The sequence below is a fragment of the Corvus hawaiiensis genome, chromosome Z (genome assembly GCF_020740725.1).
Source record: "Corvus hawaiiensis isolate bCorHaw1 chromosome Z, bCorHaw1.pri.cur, whole genome shotgun sequence".
NCBI lineage: Eukaryota > Metazoa > Chordata > Aves > Passeriformes > Corvidae > Corvus > Corvus hawaiiensis.
Window position 1 is genome coordinate 20213615 of NC_063255.1, and position 14944 is coordinate 20228558.

At 39.6% G+C, this 14944-nt stretch overlaps 1 long non-coding RNA gene across 5 annotated transcripts in view; it reads right to left on the bottom strand.

Annotated features, from left to right (window-relative positions):
• The window catches only part of LOC125319989, a 36058-nt gene that overhangs the window by 2477 nt on the left and 18637 nt on the right, over positions 1-14944 (bottom strand). The window lies entirely within an intron of this gene.

A 14944-nucleotide genomic window follows, 5' to 3' on the forward strand; every position in this document is an offset into this window, starting at 1 on the left:
AAAAGGAGAAAATTTGAGTTACTTTGTGACTTCCATAATTTCAGGGAAACATGTTTTCTTTAAAATTTCCAGGAAAATATGCGCAGTGCTCAAACTTCAGCCCAGTTTTTAATGTTCTTAATAAAATGGCCTGAGTTAGAAGCTGATCTGAAGAACAGCCTTCCAGGGAGTCTGGCTACAATAAGGTTTTTCTAAACCAGACTGAGATTCTAAAAACAGATTGGTTAATTTAAACCTGACTGGGACCAGCCTTTTGCCAGCCTCAGCAGTTCTGCCACACCTCAGGACCTTTTATCAAATCTATGCCTCAGCAAATTTAAATGCTAGTTTAACTGCTGTTGTTAGTTAAATGACAGTTAATTACATCCTTGTAGCTCAGATTAATCGCTTTAGCATATGAGTAGCTTACACATTGGACAGGATGTATCAGAAATGTCTCTGGGAAAGCTGAGTCAGAGCAGCAGTTTTCCCTTCACTGTAAAACCACCCTTCTGCCCTACCAAGGGCAAACCTGAGCACCCATCAGCCCTCCAGTGCCATCCTCAGGCACAGGAGGTGTCTCAGCTGGGCTGGTCACTGCCTTCTCAGGGAAAGGATTGAACACAGCCACAGGACTGGCAAAAACACTGGAACAGGTTCCCTGAAGAGGTGATAGATGCCACATCCCTTGAAACCCTCAAGGTTAGGTTGGATGGGGCTCTGAGCAGCCTGGTCTAGATGAAGATGTCCCTGGTCATCGCAGAGGTGTTGGACTAGATGACCTCTAAATGTCCCTTCCAACCCAAACTGTGCTTTGATTCTATAGGATTGGAGACTAAAAAACTGATAAAGTAGAATGATCACATTAAATAGGTGGGGTTTTTTGCTGCTATTATTAACACCATTATGATTGTGTCAGTTCTTCTCACAAGTACCAGGCAGGAAGAAACCCCAAGTTGTCCCGGTCCCTGTGTAAACTCAAATCCACATCCTACAAAACTGCCACTTAAACTTTACAGTTGAATTACATCAAGTGATTGCTATTTAATTTGAGTGTAATGGCTTTAGAGTAATTGCACTGCAAAATCATCTATGCAAAATATTAATTCATCTTTTTATTTATTTCATTTGGCAGTTGGTTTTGCTGCCTTCTCTTCACCTGGATTTATCAGTAGTCTGGCGACCCTCAAAGACCATTTGAGAAGTGGTACAGCCTTGGCAAGGGCTAAATCCTAGCAGAAGACTCTCTGAAACTCACTGTAAAGCTCTCTCATTCTGTTGCTCCACAGACCCTGCTTCACCATCTGCCTCGCGAATGAGATTTTTTGTTGCTGTATTTCACAGGTTTAAAAATATGGTTATTATGATCCATAAACCAGCTTTCACAGAGATTATGAATTAAGTCCCAAATATTGTACCGATGTGCTTTGTGAAATATATCTCCAACGTCAGAGCATTGCTGCTGTTATGACCCATCTGCATAATATTACCTCAGAGTACTTAAAGGCCTCAAGTTTTGTATTTGCTGCAGGGGATGGGGGAAGTTTTGTTTTGCTATCCCTTGTAGCAGCTCGAGAAGTAAAACCTGAAGCCTTAAAGTCAGGTGGGTGAGATAAATTGAAACGGATCTTATTGCTCCCAAACACTCTCCTGGAAACAATGGCATCTTGACATTTTATCAGTCACTCATGCGGTCATTCTCAGCGGTATCAGCCAGAGCTTGAAGGATAGAGCCGTAAAGAAAGGATTGTCAGCCATAAACATTCCTCAAAACCATGAAAGCCACAAATGAAAGCTTAAGTAATGGAGGACGGAATACCCTTGATATTTCAACAATTACCTGCAACAACAGGCTTTGTTCAGAGCCCTGGCCATTTTTTCAAAAGCCTTTAGTTGTCATGGCCAGAATAGGAGAGGGGGAAAAAAAGAAAAAAAAAAAAGAAAAATGGAAAAAAGAAAAAGGAAGAATGAGAAAAAGAGAAGAATCAAAAGCTCTGATGTGAAAAGATAAACTTGAGTGGCTGCATATATGAGGAAGTTTATGGAAATTTTTCATTTTTTTAAAAATCAAGATTTATTGCCAGACAGTAGAATTATTAGGCTTGTAGTGAGATACTTCTTCTTTTTTTTTTCTTTTTTCTCTGAGAGATCATTAGAAAGACATTCATGCTGCTGAGCTGTTACCTCTCTGGTCATTTCGGATGTCAAATTATAGAAGAAAAAAATGACACTTGCAAGCATATGGCAATTTGAAAGAGGTTCAGTAACAGGCAGAAGCAAGAAAGTGGAAAAACAAAAGTGAATTCAACTTCATTACACTTCAGGAAAAATATCATATACATGTGCAGGATTTAAAAAAAAAGAAATCTAGTTTTAAATAGTCTTTGTGCCAATATTTTAGCAATTTAGAGCTCATAGAAACAAAGTAAAATGTAGTGCTTGGTATCCGAGTCGACCCAAACTCTGGAGGCAGCAAACATGAAAGGTTAAATGCTCTAGAAATTGCATTTGTAGAGTTTCTCAACTTAGGAGATTAATAGTTACTCAAATGGATAAATATTAGTAAAGGACCATTAGCAGGGAAAAACACAGCAGTGAATCAGAGCTCCCCAGCTTATCAGATCAATTTTAAACAGGTTTATCTTGGACTTTTCCAGCACCTTAATGAGGAACAAATTGGTTTTTTACCCCTTTTTGTTTCCTGAGATTTTGTTGACTTTTTGTTGTTCAGTATATCCAACCATTAATATAAATGGGTCAGTGGCATAAGAGCGTTAATTTTCCTTGCAGGTTCCTGAATACTGTAATTTTATGAAAGTTCCCTTTTATTACTCTGATCATGGTCACCAAAAGTTTAAGAACAAATGAGTTACTGTTGTTTAATGTTTCTTACAAAGGAAGAAGAGACAAACAATGAATATAAACAAATCCAGAAACAGGAGATTAGCTGTTTTTTTTTTCCTTTTATATATATACATATATATACATAGACAATAATGTAAACAGCTAAGCTGGAGTTTGTACACTGGCATGAGTAAACCTGTGGCCCAAAAGAAAAGAATCATACCCTGTGTTTGCAACAAATATTGAACCAGGCAATTGAATAGGAAAGCTCTGTTTTAACTTTTAGATATCTGGAACGTTTTAAAAAACAAAACAAAATGAAACCAAACCAACCAACCAAAAATCACAAAAACAAACAAACAAACAAACAAACAAACAAAAAGAAAAAAAGGAGAGTGATGGAGAGTGATATCTAAAATACAGTTCTTGCTAAAACAACAGAACACACTCATTATACTTTATTAATGGTAGAGCAGAGAGCACAGCAGGCACTCCCTGTTTTAACTGCTCGCTTGCTCATGTAGAAACCTGAGTTCATTCAAAGTACTCCAGGACATGCCCGTGGTCCCTCACTGCCATTCCAAAAAAACTGCAGGCTCGCATAAATCCTAGTCCATTTCTGACATGGTGATGTGGATTTCTTAAACACCCAAGATTGTCTCAGATGATTCAAAACACCCAGGGGAAAGAAAGTGGAATTAACTTGGAGAGCGAAACATTCTAAGACATGCAGACATCTGCCTCTGGGCGAGGCATCTCGTTGACTATTGACTTCTGTGGGCTTCAAATGACATTTGGCACCTAAATGCTTCTGCAGAGCTGACTACAGGATCTTTTTCCCTGAGGTACCTCTGTCTGGAGTTCCTAACATTGCTCTGCAACCTGAGGGTTGGGTTTTGCTCCTGACCAGTTGAGTAAATCTTGATGATCCATTAGCCACCTTTGCTTTCATTTGGCATTGTATGAGTTTGGTGTATTTAAACCACTGCCTGCAAGGGCTGAATTTCTCTATGCCACTGTAAACGGAGCCCAGATTCCTTTGGACACTGTCAAAGGCTGAGGTAACAGGTTAGTTTCCACAGCCTTCGGATACAGTTTGTCATTTTGGAAGGGTGCTGGCAGATGTTTATGCCCTGAAGTGTCTGTGAGATGGAAAGTAGTTACCTTGTGGACCCGTAAAGTTTCTTATGGAGAAACTTGCCCTCACCTCCATCAGCACTTGTATGTGTCCTGGAGCAGGGACATCATGCAATCCCCTTCTACCCATGGACCTCACAGGCCAGGGACAGCAGCTCATCCTCCTCCCTTAATTTCCTGGCCATATAAACCTGTCAGGATCCGACAAAAGTCTTACTTTACATAAACCATAACTTCTCACCAAAAAATCCTAACGGGTTTTGACATCAGCAGTTCTTTTATACATAATTTTGACGTAGAAGGTCTAACAGGATAATTCAGAAATCTGTTTATACCAATTGCAGCTGACACACAGATGAAGCTGTCTTTATACATTTTTTCTTACAATCAGCACTGTCTGAGGTCTGCAAATTATCTTAGCAAGTTTAGAAGTTTTCTAAACTGGATTTCTTTTGGATTCATATATTCATCCCATTTTCATGACAAAAAAAGTTTATTTTTGTGTGAATACTTCACGCTTTTATAGGGGAAAGAACAGAGTTACCACGAGGTTAAATGTTGCAGTATAGGTCTGAGCAAGTTGAAATACAAAGCAACACTTCTACTTCCTCCAATGAAATATGCATTTCATCTTCCATGAAGACTTGTTTCTTGCTAGTCTCTGTCAGCAGGAGCCATCAACATAACAGTGTTTTGCTGACCTGTGAAAGAGCTTCTGGTAACCACTACTCAAGAGCTCCATTAGGATGGAATCATTTAAGCTGATTCTGTAACAATGTGAAACTTTTGTAAAATGAGGTTAGGAGGTTGATGCATTTTATATAACCAAATGCAACCATTTTGGGCCTGAACTTGTGAGCTGCTGAATAGTCTCAGCTTCCATTAACATCACAGACATGCTCAGCATTTTATGAGATCAATACCAATGAAATCTAAAATCTTAAGATAATGTTTTAGTTACAGTAATAGCAGTGAAAGTGCATAGGAATTTAAAGGCATTTCCAAAATAAAAGAAACAAAACCCATAGCATGTTTACTTGTTACTGATGACAGTTTCTAGTTAATTTTTTTCTTTGTTTTGCTTTGCCCTGCCTTACCTTCCTAGAATACATAGTAAAGCTAATCTAATTAATGACTTAATATATTTTTGACACTGTTCCTCAACCAATGACCAAGCATATCAATTTATTAATAATTACTTGGGAAGTTCTAGTTTTTAATAAGTACAACATAACACAGTCAGCCCATTAAATGCAAATGAAAGGTCCAGTAACAAATGTAGATGCAGATCAGAAATCTAGCCTAAAAAGGATGAAGTCCAGTTCCCTGGGGTTTCTCTCAGGAAAGTTTATAATTTAGTCACACATATAAATATACTGAACACTGTTGCAAACCTTGTTGAGTCCAGTTGCATCTAACAACAGGCAAGTTCCACAGCCATATTCCTCTAATATATACAAATTTTGTCACCTTTTTCAGGCTAAATATATTAATTTCTAGTTTATCCCTATAAAAAAGATCTTGGTGATACCATTAATGCCTATGGCATCTGAACCCATAGAGGTTTTAAGTCTTTTTCTGGAAGATGTTCAAGATCCTCCATTCCTACTGACTACAGAGACCTGAACAGAGTCCACCAGCAGGATCAGAGCTAGGATACCTCCAAAAATTCCATCAGTGCAAGTAGAAACAGCACTGCTAAGAAGCAGGTAAAATTATTGTTTGTGGGAAGTTATAAACCATTTCCCAAAAATATCCTTTCATCTTGAAACTTCTAGTACTTGAACACAGAGATCCCTCCTCTTTCTCAGGCTATTTATCATTTTTAGAGGCTATAAATTATACACACCGAGCACCAATTTTATACACCAACAACCATAACAATGCAGTTGCAAAACAGAACACTCTGAAGGGTATGTTCCCCTTTCAAAAAGGATAAGGAAGAATAATAATGCAATGCATAGGTCTGCAGTAACATTTTCCATTCAAGGATCTCAAACTGTTATAAAGGAGCCATTAACCTCATTAAACACCTGTGAGACAGGAATCTAGCCATTATCTTCACTGCTTTCCATGAAGAGGAAGAGCGGGGAGGGTATCCTAATGTTTGTGCACCTTAAGGGTAAGTTTTACAAATGTTTTCCACTTTTGCTATGACTGGTTCAACTCCATCAGTTTTAAGCAAATTCAGGAGCAATATATTGATTGTTCAGAGCCAAGACAGATTACATGATATACAACATGCTGACAACAATGCTGGATAGATCAGGCTCCTAACACCAACCGACTGACTGTTGTTAGTATTGACATTAAGTTAATTCATTGGGAGGAAAAGTTGTACTACAGAAATCAAAAGCGCACATCACCACCTTCTCTCAAGCCAGGGATTACCTGATGGAGTTTGGGATCTCCCATAGCCTGGAAAGGACCATGATTGTCTCTTACGAGAGCTTGCCACAAACTGGAAGTGGGGAGTCACTCTCAACTCCCTGCCAAGGAGGACAGCCTGAGTGAAGAGCGCTGAGCAGCAAAGCGAGCCCTGGCAGGATGCTGCCTCTCTTTTCCTCCTGGATAGCTCTCAGCAATCAGCGTGTAGCCGAGTTCTGGATCACAAATCAGAGCTAACCTCCCTCTAGCCACTGAAGAGTGACTGACTTGGGATAGATTCAGGCTTTCACTCTTTTCTATCTCGAAAGACTAGAGCTGAGCTTGGCAGCCTGAGCTTTTGTTATATTCAGCAGCGATTCAGTCAGCAGCATATGGAGCACTATTCAACCCACCCAGTCTGAATGTAGAGCTGAATACCACCCTGTTTTACATTGTTGCTGTCAGGTGTCCGTTTTTTCTGATACTGAGATGCCAGAGCTGGCTGTCTCAGTCTTCTCCCTGTGTATTTACTCTGTGTGACATTTTGACTCCTGCTTTTGCTTTATTAACAGTATTTTTTACAAAGTTTGCTGGACAAACAGGCCAAAAGAGGCTCAACTGCTTACTTGGGGTCATCAGCACAGAAACAGAACCTAAATATGCTGTATCTTCTGCCCCCAGATCACCAGGCATCACCTCCACATGTGGAAGAGGTGTTTTCCACCAATAGTTAGTTTATTTTCCAGATAAAGTCTTCCCTGAAATGTCTCTGTGGCTGTCTCCAGGGTCTGGGAGTCTCCATTTGAAAATCACTCAGCTCCATTCTGACAAAGTGACTGGCACATGCAGGTCTTGCTATATTGCTGTATTGCTCTGCCTTTTCTCTTTTTAATACTACATCTAGATTCTTAGGAAATTACAGATGTTATATATTCACCCAGAAATACCTAAACTAATAAGACATTTCTTAGATACCTGAACAATTAAGAAATATTTATTTTCAGACAGTACCCAGGAGGAAATTTCCAATTTTTGCTTTGCTTCATTACCATTATGAAGGTCAGTCTTTGTTCACCCTTGTTACAAAGTACATTTCATGAAGAATGCCAAAATTGCACCTTACGCAAAATGTCTTTTACTTTACTTTTTTCACCAGCTTTTTGTTCGAGAGATGTGTTGAGGATACTTAGGGAGTTGAGGGATGTGAGACATCAGTTCCCCAAACTCCAGCACAGCCATTGCGGTAAGAGCTGAGCATGCCATGAGTCAGAGCATCCCTGAAGAGCTGAACAGGCAAGTGAGACAAAAGATGAGTAAGGAAATGTCCACAGAGGCAGCTGGCCAAAGTTATAGGAGAGGTCAGGGGGAGAATGAAACATGGATAGCAAAGCTCTCATCTTCTGCTAAGTGCTCTTCCCACAAGGTGAGAATGACTTGCTAATTTAGCCTTTCTATTTCAGTACATATCACCACATGAGACTCTCCTCCGTGTTTTCCAGACTAATTATACAGTTTTAAAATTCTTGAGGTTTCATCTGGACTCTCAGAAGCCAGAATGAGATGCAAAACAAAACGAATCATGAGAAGAAAAACCCATTTGCTTTACCCTTTCTGCACTGATGTTCACAGGAAACACAAGTCATCTGATGATCTTCTGAGGAAGGCTAAATCATAGTTTTGCACCATGCTCTTAAAACTAAAATCCTTCTCTCCTTCCCACCCTCCAAGTGCATATAAAACTCAGAAGTGTGTAGTCTTTGCTCTTTGTAAATATGCCTACCTGGAATATGAATTCCAGTTTGAGCACGTCCTTTGCTTGATCTGGAACTCACTTTGCCAAGAGGATGCAAACAAGAACATATAAGTGCTGACAGTTCTCCAATGCCATTTCCACAAATCCCCCTCCAGGGACAGATAAATAATGAAATGACTGAATGGGAAATAACACTACAGCATCTCAGCCTACAGAACCACAGGATATGCACCAGACACACATGGGTGAACGCTGAAATGCTGAGAACATTTAGTAACACAGATAGGACTTTGGGAATCCTCATGCTTGTCTAGGCTAACTGAAGTGTAAATCTGGAGTAAATGGAGCAACAGTGATGCAAACTGTCATAACAGATTGAAAACCAGACTCAGAGTTCCTACCATCTACCTACATGATAGGAAAAATCTTCATCATCTCTGTATCAAGGCATATTTCTTGATATTTCTCTTTTGAGCGCCTCCTCTGCCGTTTTAGTGGCGCTGAAATGCAAAATATTCATCTTACATTTTCCACAGCTGACTCCCGTTCTGCTAATTCAGTTATGCAAGACTTGACCCAAATTATTCCTCTCTTGGTTTGGTGGGGTTTTTTTTTGGTTTTGGGTTTGGCTTTTTTTTTGGTTTTGTTTTTTTTTTAGTACTTTGCTGGTATTGGTAAGCAGTCTTTATGTCCAAGGCTGTCACTAAACTGAGTTTGATCAGGCAAATCTTTACTCCCAAGACCGTGCTGCTGAACTAGAATGGTAGAGTGTACTCTCCGTTAAGTGCATTAAGCAAAACAGCATAACAGCACGCAGCGTTTTATACTTGTAGCCTGCAATTTCCCCTCCTGCCCATATCAGGGAGATCTATCACCCTGCAAGCACAGGATTTTTCCATTCAGTGACTGTTTCCCTTCCTATTCATTGCTAACATGCTATCAACCATTTCAGCCACTGCTAAGAATTGAGCTGATGTTTGCAGAGGAGTATCTAAAATGATTTGAAGACTATCTTCCTGAATGTTAAAATATTTCCTTGAAGTTCTTTATAGAATAGGGCTTTTTCCCCCTTATTTAGCAGGTAGATTTAGTTCCCTCTAACTTTAAGGGGACCATATACCACTAGAAATCCATGTATGAACTCTGTGACTTCTCAGACACATCAGCGTGTCAAAGTTTCAGGAATTAATGCCTGTTATTGAAAAGATTTACTTCAGCTTTCTCTAAGCAAAAGACAACTGAAAGACCTACAGTCTTGTGCTGCAGTCATTAGGCTGTGTCATCCTCCACTCCCTACTTAAAAGCTTCTTGTTGTCTCCTCTTTTCTCAGCCAGAGAGATGCTCTGATTCAAGACAATGACATCAGTGGCCCAATTTTCTACTGTGGGCTTTAGATATAACACATCTCTCTTAGTAACCCAGTACCATTTTTTTTGCTATCAAGCAAGCTTTCTTTCTAATATGATACATGTTGTTCTATGGGAGTTTTTCTGATTTTCGTGAGAGACTGTCCCACTTGGACCCACCTTTAACAACAAGAGGCAGGAAAGGGTCTTAAGCCCCTTAAAACCAGCTTAAAAGGGAAATGCTTTTCATACAGCAGCTCTTCAGTTTTCAAATGGTTCTTGCTCATTGTGCTTTGATCCTATTGATGCTGAATGCTCTCTTGCTATACCTCAGTGTGATATAATGGAAGGAACACCATGTGGTAGTCTGCAGAAAAGTCGATTAAACTAGCAGACATAAAACTGCAAACAGCTTTTACGCGTCACTAATGGACTGGGACCGCTTGGCTTTTATGATAGCTCAGAAAACCTTACACACCTGAGGAGCTGTAAAAATGAGTAACAGTTAAAAACAGGAAGAAATGTAAAGGACAAGGTGCAAAGCTAGATGGCTTTTGGCATGAGCTATTCAACAGTGTCAGACCATGGTCTGTTTACAGGTACAAACAAAATGAGCTCTCCTTCTCATGGGAGAACTGCCTTTATCCCAACCGTACCCTGGAAACTTGGTGATCAACAATTTGACTATTAGCAGAGTCCCTTTCCATCTGTTAAAAAGAGGTAATGACTTTGGTCAACAGGGACATTTAAATTGTAGGTTCAATGTTTGGCTAACTAAGGATAAGATTCGGCACTTGTCTCAGACTTAGCAGAAACACTGGTCATTAAATATTTCCCCACATCATGTTTAGCTCTGGCCAGTGCTGCCTGTCTTTCACTTTCAGACCCTCAAGGCTTTTTGCCTTGTCACCCTGTTGCCACATGTAATGTCTACATGGTGCTGTCCCTCCTTTTAGGGCTCAGGACTCAGAAGGGCAAAAGTTCTGCCAAATTCTTTTCTCCTCTTCTCAACTGGCAGACACATGGGCTAATTCTCCGAGACAAACTTAACAAAGCAGTATCAGAGAAATGACAAATTTCTATAAGTAATGCTGAATACTGCAAATGATATGCCTGAAAAATCACTTGATCATTAAACTAGAGAAGATGCCTTCTGTAAAATAAATAAACCATGAAAAGAGAAGGCAACCTTGCAATTTAATATTCACAAGGTCTGAACTGCTCAGGAAGATCTTGGCCAAATGTGAAGACACTTTGTGTGTCATGCACTTTTGACAGATGCTGTCCCCAAAGAAAAGCTGAAGCCAAGTCTGACACCTGACTCATACCAACAGGGAAGACAGAGAAATCTCCAATGCTGGCTCAACTAGGCAGGAGACAGCAGGGTTTTTTATGGCAAAATCTTTTGACTGTCATAAATTTTCATGCTCTGTACCTCGATACCACAATGAAAGGCGATGGATTAGATCCATTTGTCATTATTAAGACTCTCGCTCCTAGTTGGAGGAAAAAAGTTAACTTGCAGATAGTATAGCTCAATTAAATGGAAACCACACATCCTAAAGAAAACCAACCCTAATTGCAGAGCTTTGACCTAAAATGAATCAGTTTTGGTCTTAACTGACTGAGCACCAAAATGTATATTCTATTATTTTTCATCTTGCTGTGGTAATTAATGTAAGAAATGTTTAATACCAAGTTAACTTTGCCTGTAATGTCCTCAGATTAAAGAAATTGGAAATAGCATCTCTGTCAGACTCGTTGCACAGTGTTCTCATCCCCTGAAGGAAACCCAAGCTCTGCTGATTAAGAAGACTTCAGCTTTTGATCATGAGTTATTGGATATCGACCCATCATTCAGTCAGGGCTGCAGACTGACTGTCCTGAACTGAAAGGCTTGGAATCAGATCACATCCAGGGGGAACAGCTCTCCAAGCAAAACTTCCTTCTCATCTAAATCAAGTCTACAAATAGCAACTCACGTTTGTCAGACATTCATCAAATGTGACATGCTTCATGGAGCCAGGCCACAAAAACACAGGAACCTGTCATAATAACCTCATGCAAGACAGTAGACGGTCCTGATGCTATATGACATGCCAGGGAGCAGATATCATGCTTCCCGAGCAGGTGAATATAAAACTCAATCTTGTAGAAAGAGAAATTGTCACTCATAAATTGGGGGGAGGAAAAAAAAAAAAAAAAGGAGACTATCTGATCCAATTAAAGTGTACATTGATTACTGTCAGGTTGCAGAAATGCCGACACACAAGGATTGATCCTGCTTGAAGATGGTGCAAGCAGCAAGCCCCAAAACTGGGGGCTATAGGTCTTTCCAAAACCACAAGAAGTAGCTGCTAAACCCAGGCACAAAAGTTCTTCAGAGTTAGGTATCTCACTGTATCTCTTAAAAGCACTAATGGTTTGGTCAACGATTATCACTATTTTTGTTATTGTTCAGTACAGAATGCTGCAATTTAGATGCTCCTGCAGCAAAGAGCTGCCTGCAAGTCTCTAGGCTATGCAAGGACCAACTCCACCAAAAACACAGCAGACAAGATATGATAAGCAAGACCAGTCAGTGTCTATTCAAACCCAGCCGTCTTCAACAGGGCAGCAGGACTTCATCAGGGGGCAGCACAAGGGGAAGGTTTTGAAATACAGATGAAAACAACAGCAAAAGAAAGTAAAGTAAAACAAAAATCTTCAAAAAAAGAGAAGCTTTTAACAAAACTGCCTCCTTTTCAAAATCAGGGAGTGAGAGAAAGTAGGCTGTGTGGGTGGTGAGGCCCTGGCACAGAGAAGCTGTGACTGCCCCATCCCTGAAAATGTCCAAAGCCAGGTTGGATGGGGCTTTGGAGCAACCCGGGATAGTGGAAGGTGTCCCTGCCCGTGACGGGGAGGAATGAGAAGGGCTTTAACGTCCTTTCCAACCCAAACCATTTTGTGATTCTATGAAAACTCTTTTGCCCCTTAATGATTTGTTCCTACTGAAAATTTTCCCTTTTTAAAGTGGACATTTCCTCCCTTCACCATTCTTCCTTTATATCCCTTTCTTTCTATTTTCAACCCCCTACTATCCCATTTTTCCATAATGAAAGCAGAGATAAAATAAGGAAAATAAAATTACAGATTAAAACTTCTAACAAATTCTTCACGACAAAAATCTCAAACAAGCAAATATTAATCTGTTTTGGAAATACAAATTAAAATAATAATAATAAAAAAATCTTACTTAAGTAGATTTACTAGAAAAATTGTATAGCCAGTAACAAGTTCATTTATTTTCTTGCACTAAAAGAAAAGAAAGATGGATGGGTTTGGCTCACCCAGTGCGTGGTTCAGAGGCCCATTGTGTCCAGTTGTGTCACATCCAGACACATCCACAACACTCACATGTGGATGTTTATGTGCCATAGACAGTATAAAATGATATCTACATTTATACTACTCAGAGTGTATCCCCTTGGGTTAAATTACATCAATTTTCCTTGAGTCAGTTCATTCACCTTCAAAAAAAGGAAACTAATATGTCTTGTGACCACTTCAAAAATTCCATTTAATCCATTGACAAAATTATAGACAGAAAATATTAAAATACATGGACCTATCGATCTAATGTATTGATACATTTGTGATCACTAGATGAAGTGATGCTATACACCACAGAAATATTCCAACTGACTGGCCAGAAGAAATGTAAAACTCAGCCTTCCCCTGGAAGAAATCATGACTGCTCAACTTTGACTTATGTCCTTTAGCAAAAAATAGATAATTGCTGAAGTAGGTAATATAATCAGCTTATAGCTGATTTTTTCATGTAAAACAATAGATGTCTGTAGTTTGAAGATAGAAATTCTTTCCCTTTTGATGGCCAAGTTCTAAATTACTGTGACAGACATTTCATTGACAACATGTGATGGTCAGAGCTGGGTAACAGTGCCCATCCAGTTTATGTACTGGATGTTGCTGTCTGTGAGCTTGAACTTACAGAAACCTCCCAAAACTGCAAGGCACCTCAGAAAAATCTGCACACAGAACTTCAGATGGGCACACCCCTCTTCCTAACACAGGACATAAGAGATCTTTTATACCATGACAAAAAAGTGATAAAAACGCCCCTCTGGATGGTTGAGAATTTGCAGCTGGAATGAGGTGGTTTATGATTAATGCCCTGTGAGGAGGATGCTGTAAACAAAACATTATTTTGTATTGCAAATAAATGGGTCTGCTAAGTGCTGTCTAAATACCCCCAGGTACCAGTGGCCCACAGCTCTGAGAAAAATGCATTTGCAGAGCACTTAGTGTCAAGAAAGCCCATCTCTTGGTGCCAAAGGGTTAAGAGTCTCTCCAAATCAGAGGATAAACTCATTAAAATGGGCCATTACTGGATAAAGAAGAAGCCCCAAGACTCCTTCCCCATTTCTTTGCCAGGTTAGCAGGAGGAACCAAAGAGCATAATACAGGTTTCAGTGCACATAAAACAATAGTAAGCTCCATAAGGAATGAGGATTTCAAAGTAAATAGAATACTGAAAGTCAGCAGAGGCAAAAGTTAACTTAATATAAAATACTTGACTCTCAGGTAAGGCATTAAGATGCTGTTTTGGCAGCCAGAACTAATAGCAGGCTTGCTGAAAGGGTTTTGGCTTCAGAAAGAAGACAAATACAATCCTAATCCCTTTTTCCTGCCACACGCTGGAGATGAGTGAAACCCAAGGGGGAAATTCTTATTACAGCAAATAGGTGCAAGTCCACAGGAAAAATTAAGTCAACTTGACAATTTACAAATTTCTTTTCAAGCATGAAAGGTGGATGAAAACAGAAGGTTATTTTTAAATCCAAACCACAGTATTTTGTATCTGTTAATACCATTGCCGAAGAATAAGGGACATAGGAAAAGAGTCCATAATGAACATGAGTTTCATTTCACTGGCACAGAGCCAGGACAAAATAACTTTTGTTAGACAAGCAATATTAGAAAATCTAATACCAGGAAAAGAAGCTTTTTCCTTCTTCCCATCAGGGGCAGTGAGACCTGGCAGTTTATCCACAGCTTCTGGGTGAAGATACAAACCAAGGTAAAATCTGCTTATCCTTGACTTTGCTGGGTAAGGAATATACAGCACAATATTCCTCAGTACAAAAAAAAAAAAAAAAAAAAGTTCCTTTACTGTGTGCTTCACGTTCCTTCTGATTTATTCCCCTGCAGACAAAAGAGGATTAGGGATAATCAAAGTTTGCCATCAGCATACCTGTACTATTCCACAAATGAAAGACCTTGAGCTTTGTGGAAAATACCCATACTGTTAGGTGGGCATCTGCTTAACCCTTATGGACCTTTAACATGTCTTTTGAAATGCTCAGGCATGCCAGGACCTAGCAGTATTAAATCTTGCTTTTGTAGGTGGAAAAAATTGCAATCCATGCTCTGTTACAGTGAATTGACCGTACAGATCAAATTATACCCTACCCACTAAATAGAGACAGATATGCTCCTGAATCTTGGGCTCAAATGC